Source organism: Pan troglodytes, chromosome 1, assembly GCF_028858775.2.
Source record: "Pan troglodytes isolate AG18354 chromosome 1, NHGRI_mPanTro3-v2.0_pri, whole genome shotgun sequence".
Taxonomy (NCBI): domain Eukaryota; kingdom Metazoa; phylum Chordata; class Mammalia; order Primates; family Hominidae; genus Pan; species Pan troglodytes.
In genome coordinates, this window is record NC_072398.2 from 9,682,458 (window position 1) to 9,701,150 (window position 18,693).

Here is an 18,693-nt window from a genome sequence, read left to right on the forward strand (position 1 = left end):
TTTGCTTATTAATAAAGCAAAGTTGTGGTCTTCTGTAGATCCAACTGCCCTTGAGAACGCTTAGATTACACACACACAAAAAGATGTAGGATTCATTATCCAGAAATTTAATTTTATTGAAATCAAATTTACTTTTTATGAAATAAACCATTTTTTGCAAGTTATTTTTGCAATTACTAGGTTACTTTAAAAATAAATACAGTGATCATAAAACCCAAGAGTGCATGTGAGTAACACTCATATTCAATATGGTAGGTATTTTAAAACCTCTCAATCATAGACATCTTTACAAATTGAATTATTATTCACAGTAACAACTTGCAAGATTTTGTTTTAGTTCCATCAGGAAAATGCCTTGATATGTACTTATATATGATTAACAAAAAGTTGAATAAAGCAAATATATAATTCCTAAAATTGGTAATGCTCAATATCTGTCTTTGACTGTCAGTTCCGCTACTAGGACCTCAGTGTGGCTCCATTTGCAGCTCTAGGGCTGATATTCAGTTGTCATACATGGGTCTAGCCATAGCAACTGGTAAATTATTGTTAGTAAGTTACTGTTGTTATTATTTTAAGGGTTTATATTGGTTAATAAATAGCTGTTGATTTGCTCAGGTTTCATAATTGTTCTCTTGCTGCCCAGGTGCCCTGGTTCATATGCTGAGACATTGTATAACTTTCCCCCTGGAGATCTAATGAGTGACATGGCAGATCCCTGCCCCCTAGCCATGTCCACTCCGATTTGTTGCTGCCTGTACTGTCTTAATTGTTTTAAATAATTTTCACATCACCCATACTCAGTTTCTCCTTCTGATCTTCTCAAATTATTGGCAATGGCCTCATTCCTTACCAGGTTTCACCACTGTTAGTCTTCCCTGGCTTTATACTTCATTTTACCTCTCTTTTATCACCTCTGTGAAATAGAGAGGAGGCGGGAAAGAAACGAAAGCATAAAAAGTGAGTACAGATCTCTCAACCTTTCGTTATTCTTTCAAGAGAGTAACTTGCAGATAAGGAAAGGAAGATCTTGGAACAGATAGTATGATCTACTTCTACTTCATCCAAGTAACGTACTGGGGAAACAGATTGCTTATGAGCCAGCAAAAGAGTGAGAACATGAAAGAAGCACAAAGAGAGACATGAAACCAACATCCTCAGTGTGGTATGGGGCTCAGTGACCCCCAATCTCTGGTGCTGTGCTGCCCCGTCACCCTCTGCCATTATTACTCTTCATGAAAAATTGCTTACTAAGGTACTTAATTGATTTACTTTTTCTTTCCAAAGCCAATTAAGCTTGAATGAATATTAATCAATCTTTTTACAGTCTCTGAAGAGCACTGAATAAAATGAAGAGTAATTTCAAAATCAGGATGTGGGGTGCCTAACCCAAATGATAAAAAGAAAGGCCATGCTAATCCTTACCATCCACCAGCAACGATCTTCCAAAAATGCTGTCCCTCTTTGGCATTCCTTAAAATAACATGTCTCTCTAAATTTACTTTCCAGAAACATAGTTCTGGTTACTATTTTCAATAGATCCTACTTGGGAATATCAATGCAACTGTATTTTCTGGGTCTGTCTAGTTAATTTACCATGCATCCAACCTAAAATACTTCTTACTATAAGCATAAGAGGTCTAGTTTAGCATCTGTGTATGCATATACACATAGGAGGACTGGCTGGGAAAGTGAGATTTCCAAAGGCAATTGTTGAGGTAGGGAAATGCATTTGGTAGCAGCTCTCCTCAGCAGAGAACATCATACATGCAACCAAACAGGACCCTGACTGCAGAAAGTTAAAAACAACAAAATTCTTTTTAAAAACCTTCAGACTGTATACAAATGGTATACACATTAAACTTGTATAAAGTTATGTTCAAAATATATCATCCATGTTGGAGAAGTACAAGATATCAGTACAAGAAATTGCCTAAGATTAGTTCCTGGTATAATCTGGAGATGAATGAGACAAAGGTTGTCATTGGAGATACAATCGTATAATATATATAATTATACACACACACACACACACACACACACACACTAGAATTACTAGCATACACTAGATATTTCCTGTATAAATAGGTAGATGATAGATATTATATCAGTTATTGTACAATTATCTTCTTCAGTCTTTAAAATAATCTGCAAGATAGATATTATATATATTTAACAAATGAGGAAACTTGGGATTACAGAGATTAAATAAACTCATAAAACTGGCAAGTATAGGAGTGGAATTTTACAGAGGCGATTGGTTTAGCCTCTCCAAATCTTGATTTTTTTGCATGTAAAATGGGGTTCATAATATCCATCCAGTGGCCAGTTTCTGCCAGACTATACTCAGATGATACCATTATGCCATTTTCATCTGGTTTGCCCCCTCAATCATTTCTGCATCTATATGTTCAAGAAAAAAAGAAATAAATAGAGAGACATCAGCCAATAAGGAGTGGTAAAAGTATTATTTTAGATAAACCAATGAAAGAGACTGACTGTCCTCAGGTTTCAACATAGCACAGACTTAAGCTTTAGATACCAGGAACAGAGAAGTTGCTACAGAATTCCTGGTCCCTCTGGCCTCCCAATGATAGTAGGTATGCTTTCTACCCCTTTGCCCCTGTAATTCTAGTTACTTTATAGGCTGCTAAAAGTAGGGAGAAGGAAATACGAAATGAATTCTAGAAAAGAGTACGCTTGCCTTTGAATAGAAGAAAGAAAATCAAGATGGGGTGTGCAGGAATGAACAATAACAGTAATAATAACTAATATATATTGAGTGCTTACTAAACACTGGAAACTTTATAGGGATTTGATGTTTTCTTCCTCACAATAGCAATTGTTATTACCATCCCCATTCTATAAGGGGAAAGCCAAGCTGACTGTTTTAAGTAACTAGGGTGAGATCTCACAGCTGGTGAGGAGCAGGACCCTGTTCAAAGAGAGGAAGGCTGGCTCTCAAATGTGAACTACCTGTGCTTAAGCCACACCCGATCTCCATTCCACTGTAACTTCAGAGAGCATAAATCCCACTGCAGTATAGGTCTGAAGAAGTAAACAGAAGCATTTTAGGGCTTAAACTGAGAGAGTGGCTCAAAGAAGAGGTAGCTGAATTTGCACTTGAAGGAGTGGAGAGAAGGACTGTAGGCTAAAAGGAAAGCTAATTAGAGGAAAGATAGATAAAGCAAGAGGTCCACATGCCAGCCTGCTCTTTTGACATTGGCTTTTTGCCTAACAGTTGGTGCTTTAATGTGGGGAAGACCCAAATGCCTACATGGATTTCAATGACCTCAATTCTAAGGATATTGGTGTGACCCTCCTTTTTGTGGGTTTCACAACTGATGGAAACAATTACAATATTCGAAGCAACCAAACACTTGAACCCTGTACTCAATATGTGAATTTTGAAAAGTTGTAAGCATAGAGTTCAAGAATTTCATTTTCCATTGGAATAAAAGCTGGGATATGAGGAAGGGACTGTCTTAGTACAGTCAGAAATGTACAACAGAGTGCTGAAAAATGTTAAAGAATTCTTCAATACAAGGATGACTGGAAAGGAAGACTCAAAGGAACAAGGTCAAATATATCATTTTTTTCTTATGGAAGAATGATTCTCCAGAGGGAGAAAGAGATGAAGTATATACACCATGGAATAGTATGCAGCCATAAAAAGGAATGAGGTCATGTCCTTTTCAGGGACATGGATGAAGCTGGAAGCCATTATCCTCAGCAAACTAATGCAGGAACAGAAAACCAAACACACATGTTCTCACTTGTAAGTGGGAGCTGAACAATGAGAATACATGGACACAGGGAGGGGAACATCACACACTGGGGCCTATCAGGGAAGGCTGGGTTGGGGAGAGCATTAGGGAAAAGAACTAATGCATGCTGGGCTTAATACCTAGATGATGGGTTGATAGGTGCAGCAAACCACCAGGGCATATATTCAACTATGCAATAGACCTGCACATCTTGCACATGTATTCTGGAACATAAAAAATAAATAAAAAATAAAAGCAAGCCATGTGTAAAAAAAAAAAGTCTGAACTATATACACATTTTTGCTAAGTTGTTTAGGTTTAGGTGTTTTTTATGTACGTATCTTCACACATATATTCAATATTAAGTTGTCTACTGAAGTGCACATAGTGCAGATTTGAGGTAGGAGATAGGTAGGACTTGTTTTTTGGTCACAACCCTGCTGACCAAAACAGGATTTGGTCCCTAGGCAATGAAGTGAAGAAATCAAATTGGCAGGAACCAGCAGATGGCAATGAAAGCCATCCCTAGCTGCTCTCATTGCTCTTTAGCATAAAACATTCCCACTAGCATCATGGCAGTTTACAAATACCATAGCAACAACCAGGAAGTTATCACCCCATTCCACAGCCATGACCCAGAAGTTGCCACTTCTTTCCTAGAAAGTTCTAAATAATGCATCCCTCAATTTGAATTAACCTGTCTTTGAATTTACATGTAATTAAAAATGAATATAAGTAAGTATAAATACAGTTGCCAAGAGCCCATACATTACCAAATCTGGGCACATTGCCTGTGAGTTAGCCCTGTTCTGCAAGGAGCAGTAATGTTCAATAAAAGATTGCTGTCTCATATTACTGGCTCACCCTTGAATTCTTTCCTGGTGAATTCTTTCCTGTGTAAAGCCAAGAACCCTCCTGGGCTAAGCCCCAATTTTGAGACCTGCCTTTCCTGCATCAGGTTCAACTGGGCAGAAGTATAGTTTTACCATTTGTATATAGTTTGTATTTAAGAACTATTGGGCATTAATAAAAAGCAGTGCTTTGACAAGCTGCCTTCAACTGAGCATCAATAATGCCTAGGGTCTGAATTCTCATTCTTCCTTATAGGTAGTTCCAAGTAGGGGATTTTAATTTTCTGCTCAGTCAGAGCCTACTAATTAAACACAAAACTCTTGCTTTTATCAGCCTTAATGCTTTTGATATCCCTATTGTGTGCTTGGCAGCCTATGCAATATGTTTTAATACTATTATTTTTAAAAAGTTTTCAAGAAACAATATAAATAAATGTTCATCTCATAAATATGCGATAAGAACATCTTCCCACAATTAATTTAGCAAAAATATTTTTAGTAAAGGATGTATAATTTTTTAGAAAAATTCATCTGATAGAGTTTTGATAAAAAGTGGCAACCTGCCAAATGAAGCCTGGTCTATTGTGTCTAGTTTAGCAACAAAACACACAGTTCTTCTAATAGGAACCTAGGATCTTCCAGATAGATCCTGGAGACCTGCCTGAGAACAGTTATTGGTCAACCTGTGTGAATCTACATGAAAGGTACTAATATATCAGCAATGAATAACTTCACCAATTGTATATTTCTAGTATTTAATCATATTAAAAGAAACAATTCCTCAGAGCATTTTGCTTTTAATATTCGTTTTTTCCTTGCAAAAATCTTTCCCTTACTGGAAAAATACGAAATCTGTGGCCTAACTTCAGTTCAGCTACAGTCTTAAGCTGTGCAAGTTTATTGATGTTTTTGAATCTCAGTTACTTCACCTGTAAACGGAGGAACTTGCAATGCTAAGCTGTCAGGATTATTACATTTCTTAAGCAGTATAATATTGAAGTGTTAGTCTTCTCAGATGAATTTTGGACAAATGAAGAGTAAGACAAAAGAATCAGCCTATGAAAGCCTTGATCACTCTGAGTACTGATGAAAATTGGCCTGGATAATGGGTAGACGGAGATCGATTTCACTTACCTTGTTGCAGGCAGCAATGGACTGGGTAGGTTCCCTCTGTCAGGGCAATGGTTTACACCTAAGTTCAGAGCCTGGCCCAAAGCAGCAAAGTCCTTCTTTCTGCAGACAGAGAAAAAAGACGGTCCCTCAGCAGAGCATGCAAGGTTATCCTGCTCACATTTCTTATCAGCTGAGTTCGTCCTCAGCTGAGTGTGTGGGAAGAGTGAGAGAGTACAGTAAGGCCAGGAATGTTGGGGTAAAGTGTCTCCCAGGAAATCAGGAATAGGGAAAAAACATTTTCCTCTGTTTCCCGCCATATCCACTAGGAGGAAGGAGGACCAGTGTTTAGATGAGTGGGTAAGTCCTATTTAGATAAAGCACACTTTTGCATGGAAGCTAAAATGTTTCCTTTGCCATGAAGGCTCTCTGCGAGCAATGAAGCATAGGTATAATAAAGATACTTCAAAGGTACCAGAAGTTGAGTTTAATATCTTACAAAATCTACCTACTATGGGAAGAAAGGGGTCATAACAGAGAATGTGGGAAAAGTTTTCAAAGGAGAAGAGCAAGAAGTTAATGAGGAAAGACAGAGCTCTCTAGGTAGGTAGGTAGGTATCTGCTGACTTTTTGGAAGTAAAGAGCAATATTGCTGGATGGCTAGAAACATATACTTAGCCAGGGCTCAAGTTCTTGTTCTGTACTTACTAGCTATGTGTGTGTGCTTCCACAAGTTATTTGACATCTTAATATCTTTGAGAGTTAGTTTCCCCATGGCCAAAATGGATCATTACACATTTTACGTCATACAGCCAACTTGTGAATTAAATAAATTAATACACATCATACACTGGGATTAGTGTCTGGCCCATAGGAGTGTGTGAGTGTTAACTAATATTTGATGTTGTACTTGCTTCACAACAACTACTCTGAGTTCCCCTGCACGTGGCTTTCAAAACAACCCAGAAGGGTTTAGAAGGCAAAGAGTAAGATTGAGTTTAAAAAGCAATAGAAACAGCACTGTTGATTGGAATGTAAATTATTACAGCCATTGCAAAAAAAAGCATGGAGTTTTCTCAAAAAAACTAAAAATAGAACTACCATATGATCCAGCAATCCCACTATGGGCCACATATCCAGAGGAAATGAAGTCAGTATGTCCGAGAGACATCTGCCCTCCTATGCTTATTGTGGCACTATTCACAATAGCCAAGATATAGAATCCACGTAATTGTCTAACAGTGCGTGAAGGGCTACAGAAAATGTGGTATATATAATGGAATACTATCTAGCCACGAAAAGGAATAAAATTCTGTCATTCATGGCAACATGGAGCTTGGAGAAGATTATGTTAAGTAAAATAAGCCAAGCACAGAGACATAAACACCACATGCTGTCATTCATATGTGGGAGCTAATAAAGTTAATCTCTTAGACCTATAGAATAGAACAGTGGTTACTGAAGGCTGGGAGGGGTAGTGGGTGGGAAGATAGCCAGAGGTTGGTTAATAGATATAAAAGTGCAGCTAGATAGGAAGAATAATTTCTAGTGTTCTACAGCACTATAGGGTGACTATAATAAACCAATTTATTGTATATTTTTACGTAGCTAGAAGAGCAGATCTGGAATGTTCTCAACACGAAGACATGATAATGTCTGATGTGATGGAAATGCTAATGTGGACGGATGGATGTGGGCATTACACATTGTATAAATGTATGGAAATATCACACTGTATCCCACTAATATGTAAAATTATGATGTGTGAATTAAAAACAATAATAATGGGTCAGGAGCCACAGCTCATGCCTGTAATCCCAGCACCTTGGGAGGCCAAGGGGAGAAATCACTTGAGCCCAGGAGTTTGAGACCAGCCTGGGCAACATGGCACAACCCCATGTCAACAAAAAATATAATAATTAGCCCAGAATGGTGGTGCACATCTGTAGTCCCAGCTACTTGGGAGGCTGAAGTGGAAGTCAGCCCCGGAAGAATGAGGCTGCAGCGAGCTGTGATGGCACCACTGCACTCCAGCCTAGGTGACAGAGTAAGACCCTGTCTCAAATAAATATAAAATAAATAAATAATAAATACAAAATTAACTGAGCTTGGTGGTACATGCCTGGGGTCCCAGCTACCCAGGTAGCTGAGGCCAAAGGATTGCTTGAGGACAGTAGTTCCAGACTGCAATGAGCTATGATTGCGCTACTGACTGGGAGACAGAGTAAGACCCCATCTCAAAAAATAAATAGTAATAATAATAATACTAATAAAAGAAACAGAACATATTCAATTCAAGAGATATTTACTAATCATCAGGTCTTGTGCTTGATACTGCAAGTGTAACAGTCCTTATTTCTGAGAAGCCTCTACTTCTAATAGAGACAGACCAGTGAACAGACCATTACAGAGAAGGAGGATCTCAAGGTCTCTTCCACTGAGACTTGACCTTTGTTTGCTCCTTTCACTTATTTCATAAATAAATTTAGAAACATTGTAACATGACTAGATCTTTCAGCCAAAGAACACTCTTCAGCAGTGCTTAACATATACACAACTGCCACATGTACATAAGACATTCATTTACTCCTGAAGTCACAAAAATGAAAACCAGAACTGCCAACTTTGAGGTCACAACCAATCAGGAATCAATGAAGCAGCAAAAGAAATACTACTTTTAGCTAACATTATTGAGCACTTACTATGTACTCGTACTAAATAGTATGCAACATTTGTTTATGTCCTTAAGCCTCCAAACTACCCTACGATACAATTATTTTCATATTTGCAGAGAGACTAGATAACTTGCTGAAGTTCCCACAGTGAGTAGGGGAAGAGCCAGGACCTGAATCCAGGTAGTCTACTGTTAACATCTGCTCTCTTTAGCACTACCCTCTACTGCATGGGAAGAGGTGAGAACAGATTATGTTTTCCTCCTTCTTCCCATGAGAAATGTCCATATACCTATCCAGAAACAAAGCCAGAACAATCCACCACCATTTATCAACAAAACATTTCCATAAGTTCTGGATACATGTATCAGAACATGAATATATCGTACACTAGTTCCTCGAATTTAAGAAAATGGAACAATAAAGTAAATGACCTAATTGCAAGTTATTTTTGGTAACAATGGCCATATATGTCCCCAAGATATTCTTAAAGCTCCCCAAAATAGCAAAAAACATAAAGTATCACTAACTAATCATCTATGACTGATATAAATAGATGATCAGCTCACTGAAGGCAAAAGCTATCCTGTTCCTCTACCTAACTCATGCCTTCCACAAGATAGGTATTGAAACCTTGTTGAAAATGTGTAAAGGGTTAGATGACATTCATTACAGCTATGTAAGTGATACCAAGAATGAGAAACGAAGTTGTTCCTAACTGACCCCCAATTTTTTTTTTTGAGACAGAGTCTCGCTCTGTTGCCCAGGCTGGAGTGCAATGGCGCGATCTCAGCTCACTTGTAACCTCTGCCTTCCAGGTTCAAGCGATTCTCCTGCGTCAGCCTCCTGAGTAGCTGGGATTACAGGCATGTGTCCCCACGCCCGGCTAATTTTTATATTTTTAGTAGAGACAGGGTTTCACCATATTGGTCAGGCTGGTTTCGAACTCCTAACCTCATGATCTGCCTGCCTTGGCCTCCCAAACTGCTGGGATTACAGGCGTGAGCCACCGCGCCTGGCCCCCAAATTTTTTCTTACACAAAAAGAAAGACTTTCAATTTTTATCCTGCCTTTCTCTAGCTGCAGAAGATCGAGGAGAAGTTTGAAAATCCTTATTTGTAACCAGATTTTTATTACAAAAGTAGCATATAAATATAGCTGAAAATATATGGACAGATATAAATTTCAAACCTTCCCAAACGTTCTCCTAACCTATTTTCTAGAAGTAACTACTGACATTAGTTTCTCAACAATTCTTATGGAATTTTATGCATACAAAATGCCTAACAATTTATACAGGGGAAATTGTAACTTAAGTACAGTATATGCTGTACTTTCTTCCCTTTACATTGTGAAGATTGTCTTATACCTGTATCAACATCTACAAAACCATCTAATTCCTTTTTTTTTTTTTTTTTTTTTTTTGAGGAGTCTCGCTCTGTCATCCAGGCTGGAGTGCAGTGGCAGGATCTCGGCTCACTGCAAGCTCTGCTTTCCAGGTTCACACCATTCTCCTGCCTCAGCCTCTCAAGTAGCTGGGACTACAGGCGCCTGCCACCACACACAGCTAATTTTTTGTATTTTTAGTAGAGATGGAGTTTCACTTTGTTAGCCAGGATGGTCTCGATTTCCTGACCTGATGATCTGCCCGCCTCGGCTTCCCAAAGTGCTGGGATTACAGGCCTGTGCCACCCGCGCCTGGCCCGTCTAATTCCTTTTTAATTGCTTTAATTCCACAATAGAGATTTACTATAATTCAGTTGGTCCTCTATTAATGAACATTCTGGTTGTGTCCACTGTAATAATACCTTCTGTACCTCTGCTAATACATAAGTAGGAAATCATTCCAGGAGGGGAATTTGACTTTTAGGAGGAGTTAAAGGTTATGTACAATTCATAAATACTTTTAAGCATGTATGTGTGTTGGTAGATTCTTTACGTGGCATCTTGAATGTTAGTATGTTGGTAGGCAATTAGCCAAATGCCTACCCATGAGTTTGCACCAATTTACACTCTCACAAAGAGACTATGAGAGGACCCATTTACCAACACCCTTAGTATACTGGGCATTAACAAACCTGTTGATCTTTGCAAATCAGTGTGTCTTATTTTAATATTCATGTCTTTATTGAGTCATGTGATTGAGTTTTACATGATTACTGACTATTCCTTTAAATGTGAACTGTTTATTGCCTAATTTTCTATTGGGTAGTTTGTATTTATCTTTCTTTTAAGGATATTTTTCCTTTTTTTGTCTTTGTGTTTTGTTTTTTTTTTTTTTTTGCAAATATTACCCAAGCATATTTTTGTCATTTGACTTTGTATTTGTAGTAGCACAGCTTTTTTTCTATAAAAAGCAATACAATTTTTCCCTTAGACATGAAGATTTATACATTTGATATGATTGAAAAAAATGATACTATCTTGGATTCATTTTCTTATTATCCTTGTAAGCACTTCAACATTTTATTGTTATCTTGATTGGAATTGCAATGTAGTCATAAAGAATTGACATTTTCACAATACCAAATCTCCCTATCTAAAAACTTGCCATTGTATTGCCAAAGATTCAGCTATTTTTTTAATCTCACAGTGAAGTATGAAGTGTTTGGTTTTTTTACATGTTTCTGACTGAACTTCTCCTAGGTATTCTATACTTTTAGCTGCTATTGTACATGGAGGCTTGTCTCCCAAAATCTAAGTGTTAATTTCCTGTGTACCTTAAAACTACTAAATTCTGAACAACAATTTTTTTAAGTAGACCATGCACTAAATTCTACTCAGTTTTTCATTTATTTTCAAGGGGTTTTCTGGTTTACTGAAGACTATATTATCTGAAAATAATGATAATATTATACTGAATTTGAAAAACGAATAATATTTTTATTAGGGGTTTCAATGTACCTATCATGCACAAAAATCCTAAAAATAGCTTTGTCTTGTCTCACTTTAATGTCTTAAACAAGGGACTTTTCCTCCATCTATTTGAATCTACTGACTTCACAAAATTCTACCTATTTTGGCTATACTTTTCTATATCGAGTTTCATATGCGAGTGGAAGAAAGAATAGCATAAATATAACAAGAATTTAATATGTTCTGCATCAGCTTTTATTGCTTCTCTCAATAAGTTCTATCTAGAAATTGGAATTGCAATAAATGTCAAAATCTAGGAAATTCAGTGACATAGAGCAAATGGTTCTTCATATTTTCATTCAATCAGTATTACTGAATGCGAGGATATAAAGATGAATAACATTTGGCCCCATCCAGGAAATTGTCACCTTTAAGAAGATAACCTTTCCATTACCGTACGCAGCAGTAGAGGGCAGTGCCACAGGTAATCAGAAACAAAGTTTCTGGTGATGGTGATGAGGAAGCATCAGAGAGCAGAAAGTTCAGGAACACAGAGGTAGGGGAAGATATTCTAAATCAGGGGTTGGTAAACTACAGCTTATTAGCCACCTGTTTTGTAAATAAAGTTTTATTAGAACACAATCACACTCTTTCATTTACCTGGTTTGGCTACTTTCACATTACAACCACAGAGGTGAGTAGTTGCAAGAGAGGTCATATGGCCTGCAGAACCTAAAATATTTACTATTTGGTTCTTCAAATAAAGTTTGCCAATTCTGGTTCTAAATTGTGTCATGATCAAGTTCCCACAGACAGAAAAGAACTCAACATTTTCTATTGTTCTTGTGTGTATGGGCAGGCATCAGGGGATGATGGCTGAAAGTAAAAGGGACTGACACTGGATGGGGTTTGTGGCAGTACAAGTTGAGAGCTAAGAAAGAATGATCCCCTTGTCCCCAGAAGGCACTATGATAAATGAAGACCAAGCAAAGGACAGACCACAGCCAGAGTAAATCCTTGAACACTAGGCTAAACAGTTTAGGTTGCATCTGATAGCAAGAGAGATTTATAGATATTGCTAGAGGGCATGATCAATATAGAAACTGAGAATGACAAATCTGATATTCAAGCATTTGGAAAGAGAAACAGCAGGATGGGAACCCGTGTGTGGGGACGTGGCTTACAGTTTTTTTTCCCAAGCACTTTGTAAGGTGTCCAGCCTACAGTGAGCACACCAAATTTCTCTCCTGCAATGAGTAAAAACAGCAGAGCTATTGCATTAGTTCAGGAGTAAGTTAATGAGAGTACCCCTAGGTAAGTGCTTGGTGGAGACAGAAAGGGAAAACTAATTTTGAGACAATTATAAAGAAACAATATAGACCGTACCTACCAATACTAAAGAATTTGAAAATAACATTACAAGGAGTATGGCAGATCACCGACTGACAGAAAACATTAGGTGGAAGAGCAGTCTTCTAGTGTTGACAGGGTACTCAGTTTAGCATTGTGGAGGTCAAGTTCTAGGAGAAAGCAAAAGGGCTCACTGAAAATTTACATCACGCAGTGGCAAATACACAGCTAGAGAGGGTTCAAGGCAAAAATCTAAGTAAGGAAATCTCACAGGTGACATAACATGTTTTGGGGAGGCAATCTTTAAGATCAGGAGATTTCAAGTGAAAACCTTTTGCCTTCTTTCTCTTAAAATAATAGGGAGCCAGGTGTGGTGGCTCATGCCTGTAATCCTACCACTTTGAAAGGCCAAGGAGGAACGCTTAAGGCCCGGAGTTCGAGACTAGCCTGGGCAATACAGCGAGACCCTCATCTCTACAAACATTTAAAAAATTAGCCAGATGGTGGTATGTGCCTGTAGCCCCAGCTACTTGGGAGGATTGCTTGAGCCCAGAAAGCTGAGGCTGCAGTGAGTCATGATTGCACCACTGTACTCCAACCTGGGTAACAGAGAAAGACCCTGTCACAATAATAATAATAATAATATTTTGCCAATATTGTACCCTGTTCATGTGTGATGCTGACAATCATGAGCTGAGTAGGGTCTCCCCTTTGGGATGGCTGGATTCCCAGTGTGCCACAGCCCCCACCGTCCCCTGATGCCTTCCCAACACTGAAGCCAAGTGTCATTTGCAATTTATCATTGAGCTGGAATTTACATTTTTCCTTAGTAGAGAAATAGTTTCTGTTCCCTCATCAAGATCATAATAAATAAGAGAAATGTTCAGCAAAAATCAACTTAACTTCAAGATCTCCATAAATATAGGGATATCCTGTCTTCCTCCATCCAACAAATTTAGACTGGTGAAAGTATAGGCTCATAAAAATGTATGAACTGGAGTTTACTTATAATATTTCCTGTTATATGAGAAGGTTTTATGTTATAGAGGCCTTTTTTATAAGATCCCTTTCAACTTTCCCCTTGCTTCCTCAGAGCACAGCCGCCCAAGGATAGAAGATGTACACGGTGTGTACTCTGTGCCACTGGCTCTGACATATGTCAATGTGGGATGTGAGTGCCCCTACACAATGCCCACCACTGTCCTGTTCCCATGTTTCACTTTATTTTTCAAAAATAATTTTTAGGGACAAGATTTGCTCTGTTGCCCAGACTGGAGTGCAGTGGTGCCATCATACCTCACTGCAGCCTCAAACTCCAGGGCTCAAGTGATCCTCCCACCTTAACCTCCTGAGTAGCTGGGACAACAGTCACACACCACCACACCTAGCTGTTTCTTGCATTCTAATAACAGTGTTCTACACTGTTGGAGTTATATCCTGGTGATGTGGTTTGGATATTTTTCCCTCCAAATCTCATGTTCCAATGTAATTTCCAATGTTGGAGGTGGGGCCTGGTGGGAGGTACTTTATCATGGGGGCAGTACCCTCATGAATGGCTTATCACCATCCCCTTGGTGATGAGTGAATTCTCATTCAGTTAGTTCATGGGATACCTGGTTGTTTAAAAGAGTATGGCACCTCCTCTCTCTCTTGCTCCTGCTGTCACCAAGTGGTATGCCTGCTCTCGCTTCACCTTCCATCATGATTGTGAGCTTTCTCAGGCCCTCGCCAGAAGCTGAGCAGATGGTGGTGCCATGCTTGTACAGCCTGCAGAACTGTGAACGATTAAACCTCTTTTCTTTATAAATTACTCAGTCTCAGGTATTCAATTATAGAAACACAAGAAAGAACGAATACATCCAGAAACATTTTAAAATAAAGATCTTTTGGAGATCTTGAGGAAAAATTTCAAAGCTGAAAAGACTACATACTTACTTCGTTAATAGCATTATGTTTTTCAACAAAGTCCATTGTGGTTAAATTACTGTTTTCCTTCCTGTACAAAATAAGCTTCCAAGAGAAAGGTAGCCAAATTCATAACTGTGCTAGAAGGAGACAACAATATCCTAGTTGTGTATAATCCATACTTGCTGCAATATCAAATTATCATTTTATCCTATTTAAGGATACTCAGAAAGAGGAGCGGTTTGCCAACAACCTGGTTAAGTAGATGGGGAAGAGTCATAATTTGTCTCTACTTTATTAACACCACTTTCTGTTTACTTAGACTCTGTCTCTGAGGTGCTCAAATAATTTTTCAGACAGTATCCAATTAATCTCTAGCTACGTAGGTGGCAGCATTTCAGATTAAATTATCTCTCAGTCACTTCTTCATTAAAAAAGAAAAAAAGATGTCAAGCATATGACAAAGCATCTTGTCAAAATGATTTCACAGTTGAAAAAGCCTTGCAGAAGAAGGGCAAACTACTTCTAGTTGCTCCTGCAAACCCTCTCTTTGGAGGGACAACCATCTTAGGCTCCTTGAGCTCAACCTTATAGGGAAGTCCAATAGTGAACAGCCTCTTCCAGGACCGTACACAGGAAATGGAGAACCAAAACTGGGAATCCAAGAACAGCATGATTAGCTAATTTTACAGAAGCTACAGAAGAGCTGTTTGGAATTCCAATGAGAGCTTATGACAGTGAGAGCTTCTTAACAGTCTTCTACTGGGACAACACTTCTGAACCTCATCTTAGTAAATCTTTAATATCTTCCTGTACAATGAAGGTTAGAATAATTAGAATGTAGAAAATGTAGAAAGAATGTGAAGTAATTTTTTCAAACACTTTATCAAGACTGTTAATTAGGCTATTTTAAACTAGTGTCCTCAAATTATCCCTTTTCCCCTTCATATTTATTTCAGATGGTGATGGACCCAAACCAAAAAGCAACTCTAAAGAGATCCATTTGATTCAAATAGTGTCTTTTACAAACTTGATTGTGAAATCAGAAGCGAATAGCACGGTGGCTTTCTAGTGCAGGAGGAGGGAGAGCAAAATGCTTTAGAAGTATAAGAATACAGTAAAATATTAAAGGCATATCAAAATTTCCGAGGCATTTAGTTTCATATAAACAAAGATGAAATACCATAAATTCTTATCATATTATTCATTCAATCATTTGGCAAATATTTACTGACAGTCTACTAATTTCTAGCCACTAAGCTAGGTACCGGCCATAATGGATAAATATGAAAGATATGATACAAAACCATATGAAATTTACAGTCTAAGAACATAGACAAACCAGCCATTGCAATTCAGTGTAATAAGAGAATTCTACAGTTGAGAGCTAGGTAGGAGTAACCTAGGTATGGGAAGTCAGAGAAGGCTCCCTGGAGGCAGTGGTATATTAATAATCTGAGATACTAAGAGTGACTAGGGGTTAGGCCCGTGAACTGACAGTGAGGAGAAGAGTAGTGATGTGAGAGGTATTCTAGGCATTAAGGTTATCTTGTTTTTGCTGATGAAAGAAACTATAGCTCAACCAGAATATTTGGCTTTCCAAACACAGTCCTGTGACTTTGCAGAGTAGAAGCTTGAAAACTCTTTTGGTTTCCAGTCTTGTGGGTGCTTTTCTCCCCTAAAGAGCCACAGTGTTTCCCATCACAGTCGCATGTCCATGTGGACAGAAGTTTCAAAAAAAAGTCATGCAGAAAAGAGACATGATATATTCAACAGAAGTGTGTGAAAATGCTTATTCTAAGAGTAAGCAGAGTGGCTCATAAAAGCATGTGGGTGTCTCTGGGCTGTTACTGTCATACCCGAGGCAGGGGCAGAAGTGCCAGCAGAGGAGAGAAAGGAAAAAACTAAGAAGTTGAGCAAGAACATAGGTGAGGTGTCTGGGAGAATATAAAAGAAGAGAAAATGAAAAAAATAAGCCTTTGTAATAGAAAAAAGAATTGTCTTCGAAACATGCTTCCAAAAAAATATAAATAAAAAAGAAGAAGAACTTCTTGCTGGATTAATCTTCCTAAAGCTATGAAGCTATGTTATGTTTGAAGTTCACCTTGTTCAAAAGTTATCAATCACTTCCCTCCACTCCACAGTACAGCACCACTTACTTTACCAGTTCATTATTTCCCCCAAAAGATTCTATTACTCCAACACATAGCTGTACTTTTCTCCCTCTCCATCTCTGTGGGTACCATTCTTGCTGCCTGTAGTGATATACCTTGTATCCCAGCCCCTAGAATAGCACTCATCCAGTAATTAGCTGTTCAAATATCATCTCCCACACTACATGTTATTCTAAGCCATCCTACTTACTTCTGTGTTTGTCTCTTTTACCAATAGTTCAATGAAATTTCGCTCTTCAACATGACCAACGTCCTTTTAATTGAAAGTTCAACAAATATTAGTGCCTACCTATCAGGGAATTGTGCAAGTTCAAAGAAAAGAAAAACATAAAATATGACCTCTATCCCAATAAGTTCATATTGTAAATCCTCAAATTTTGTGCAATAAATCAGCAAAAGTATTTTTTATTTAAAAACTTGGATATTTTTACATTGAAAAAAGCCCTAGTATGTGGAAAAGTGCAAACAGTGCTAACGGAAAGTGAAGTAAAAAAAATATATAAAGTGCAGTAAAAAATCCCTAACTCACAAATTCTAAAATACGTCTTCCGAAATTCAAAATCTATTAGTAGTCTATACATATTGTTAAGAGATATTCTTTATGTGTGTATATCTGTTTATGTCTGTGCATAAAAGCATACATATATATACATATGCATGTGGAAACATATAGGTTCCTATACTCAACCTGATTTTTTCCATTCAAAATTATATGTCATGAATATTGTTCCAGGTCATCACACTTACATGTATGTACCCCATTCTATTTAACAGCTGCCAAATTCCATTAAATGGAAACACTGTAATTTGTTAAAGTTTCCTATACATAAAATCGTTATTTTCTGTCTTCTGTTCATGTAAATAATGTTAAAATCTTATTTATGCATTTTAGTATACAAGGGAGCAAGAGCTAAAATCCTCACTCTGCAAGTTAGTGGCTGTAGAATATTGCCAAGTTACTTCACTCATCTGAGCCTTGGTTTGTTTTAATATTTAGGCTATTGGCCAGGCACAGTGGCTCATGCCTGTAATCCCAGCACTTTGGGAGGCCGAGGCGGGCAGATTACAAGGTCAGGAGATCGAGACCATCCTGGCTAACACGGTAAAACTCTGTCTCTACTAAAAAAATACAAAAAATTAGCCAGGTGTGCTGGTGGGCACCTGTAGTCCCAGCTACTCAGGAGGCTGAAGCAGGAGAAAGGCATGAACCTGGGAGGCAGAGCTTGCAGTGAGCCAAGATTGTGCCACTGCACTCCAGCCTGGGTGACAGAGCTAGACTCTGTCTCAAAAAAAAAAAAAAAATTGGGCTATTGTAGGATTACCTGAGTCAAAATGAATAAAGTTACATTTCGCATTACCTGCCACACAGGAGGTGCTCCAAAAATGGTATCTCTTATTTTTCCAGGACTTCATTAAGTATTACATAAGATACTGTTCATGTGCTATGAATCTCACAGTACACCATTATATACAATCTTTGCACAGGGCTTAAAAGATAGATAAATAAACACATATGTGTATTTCACAAAAAAAGTTTTTTGTTTTTACCTACATAATTACCCTTATTGTTGGTCATTTTTTTTCTCCATGTAGGAGCTTTTCATCGGGTGTAATTTTCTTTCAGCATAAATCACTTTCTTCAGTATTTCATCTTAGTGCAAGTTGGCTGTTGACAAATTATTTTAGCTTTTGTCTGCCTGAATATCTTATTTAATACTCATTTTTTCTAGATGTAGAATTCTAGGTTAACATACCATCTTGGAATGCATAATTATGATTCAGTCAACTACAGATTGCATATATGATGATGGTCCCATAAGATTATAATGGAGCTGAAAATATCTTATTGTCTAGTGACACCATAGCCTTTGTAACATCATAGCACAATTACTTTATTTTTAAAATAAATTTAGTGTAGCCTATGTAGACAATGTTTATAATGTCTACAGTAGTGTACAGTAATGTCCTAAGCCTTCACATTCATTCACCACCCACTCACTGACTCACC

General features: G+C 37.9%; 1 protein-coding gene across 1 annotated transcript in view; it reads right to left on the reverse strand.

Annotated features, from left to right (window-relative positions):
• Positions 1-18,693, reverse strand: part of LOC134807953 (uncharacterized) — a 242,034-nt gene that overhangs the window by 129,122 nt on the left and 94,219 nt on the right. The window contains exon 2 of the mRNA XM_063790243.1: positions 5,753-5,851. The gene's annotated coding sequence lies outside the window, so the exon portion shown is untranslated. The remainder of the gene's footprint in view (positions 1-5,752; positions 5,852-18,693) is intronic.